Source organism: Triticum urartu, chromosome 5 (assembly GCF_003073215.2).
Source record: "Triticum urartu cultivar G1812 chromosome 5, Tu2.1, whole genome shotgun sequence".
NCBI lineage: Eukaryota > Viridiplantae > Streptophyta > Magnoliopsida > Poales > Poaceae > Triticum > Triticum urartu.
In genome coordinates this window covers 363,944,895-363,946,945 of record NC_053026.1, presented here as the reverse complement: position 1 = coordinate 363,946,945, position 2,051 = coordinate 363,944,895, and the positions used below count along the sequence as shown (strand labels likewise).

At 54.7% G+C, this 2,051-nt stretch overlaps 1 long non-coding RNA gene across 1 annotated transcript; it reads left to right on the top strand.

Annotated features, from left to right (window-relative positions):
- The first annotated feature begins 446 nt into the window (after positions 1–446).
- On the top strand, positions 447–1,771 carry LOC125556007. The gene is made up of 2 exons (XR_007304971.1): positions 447–1,127; positions 1,244–1,771. It is a non-coding gene; the product is annotated as an uncharacterized LOC125556007 (long non-coding RNA).
- The last annotated feature ends 280 nt before the right edge of the window (positions 1,772–2,051 follow it).

The following is a 2,051-nucleotide window of genomic DNA, read 5'->3' as shown; positions in this document are numbered from 1 at the left end:
CATACCATCAAGTACTACCAACGCGTATGGCATAGTAAGCCGTGCGGATGGGCGAGCCGGTAGCGGCGTTGTAAACCGGTGCGGACGAAAGAGTCGGCTGCGGCATTGGAAACGACACGGATGCCGGCAAGTCGGCCATGGGCATGGACAATGAGTCAGTCGCGTGTGTTGATATAACTGGAGCAGTGATTTTTCCATGTATGCGTCGAGTAGCATGGCACGGACGAACACGAGCGCAGAATAATACTGGCGCGCACTCCATATCCATAGCACCTTTGTGATGGACAATTATCCTGCATTTGAAACACACATATCAGATTAGCTTGTTTTTTGAAAAAAAAAAATATGCGCTAAAATAGAGCGGACAAATATCACTTGGTATTTTTATATGTCAGGCGCGTATACTGGATAAGCACATTTTGTTCCGCGGATAACTCAACCTCGGAACCTGAACTATGCATGTGCTTGGTCCAGTGACTTGTGCCCAGCCTTTGGGTTTCTTCTGAATGCGTGATGGGTATCTCACACTTATTGCTCCAACAAAGGCAACTCGCGAGCCAGCGGCTCTCGACAGAGACAGGCCAAGGGGTGAGGGCGGCGACTTGCGGCAGCCCACACCAGCGGTGACTCGAGGTAGGAGCGGTGACTCGGCGCGGCAGCGACGTATGGCAAAAGCGGGTGAATGAGGTAAGCGCTCCTTGGGGACGAAGGCAGCGCGCTGACGGCTTAAGGCCGGGCCGGCAGAGGAAGAGCAAGGGCGCGGGCATGGGCGGTGAGCTGGCACGCGTGCACAGCAGCAGTAGTACTTTCAACTAGCACTCGTGGTAGGAGTAGCTGGTTTTGGTTTCAGTTTTCATGCGAACAATATTAGCAGCTATTACGCGGCAGCAGGCGACTTGGCAATTCAAGGCACAACAGCAGCCGAGGAAGGGTTGGAGTCGAGGGCGGCTTGGAGTTCAGGCCGCGGGGGCGAGGGCAACTCGGAACAGGCCGGCCCGGTGGTGAGTCAGCGAAGCGGGGGACCGCGACAGTGGTTTGAGGCAAGGCGGCTGTGAGCGGCTCGCAGCAGAGGCAAGCAGCAGAGGCAATTGATGTCGCGGTGGATCACGGGCGGCTCATGGCTTGAGGTGTATCTTCGTGTGATGAATAGTAGTACAAAAGTAGTACCTTAATTGATCTTTGACGTGAACACTTAACTAATCCTTGGTGGGTGAATTGCTTTTTCTTCACGTGGAGGAAACAGACGAGGCGATTCAGGCATGGCCAGGTCCGACGGCGCAGTCGAGCAGAGGCGAGCGGGCACAGCCGGCCAGCGTCGACGGGTCAATGGAGCTGCTGCTCAGGGCGTCTCAAGGCGGAAACAGAGTCCAGGCTCGGCGTGCTACAGCAAAGGGCGGCCTGGGCGGCGGCAGCTTGAAGCTCGGGTAAGGCAGGAACAAGTCCCCGGCGGCTCAAGAAAAAAAGTATGCGACGGCAACGATGACTTGGCGGCACGGCAGTGCGGGGGCTCTCCCACCGCAGCTGAAAACGGGCGGCTCAAGCAGAAATGGCGAAGCTCGGCTGAGCCGGCGGCGGGTTGAAGCACCGGTGCAGCGGGGGCCGCAACCGAGCGACCGTAGAGGCCCGTCCGGCGATAGCGGCTTAGAGACTAAAACTGAATCCGTATTCACCAAGGCTTGTAAGACGTGCGGTGATAGTTTGCCTCTGATCGATCTCTTCTTTCCTTGGTATTCACTTGTTGAACTCACGTAGTAGTTTTTTCTTCCTGGTAGATTCCTTGTGGGCATGTAGCAATCAAAGTTAACAAAGGAAAAACCGATTGGCTTCTGGTGACGGTTTCGACGACTCCTGTACGCGGTCACAGCGACTCGGCGAATCAGACAAAGCAACCGTAATTTGATGACTTCAATACGTACAGATGAAAATCCCCTTTGCACTTGGCTTTCTCGCAGCGATGAAGGGAAAAACTGATCCGGCCACGACAGATCGCCTGCTTGCATGCGACGGCACACACAGATTTTAATTTTCTTAGACCTTATAGATTATAAGAG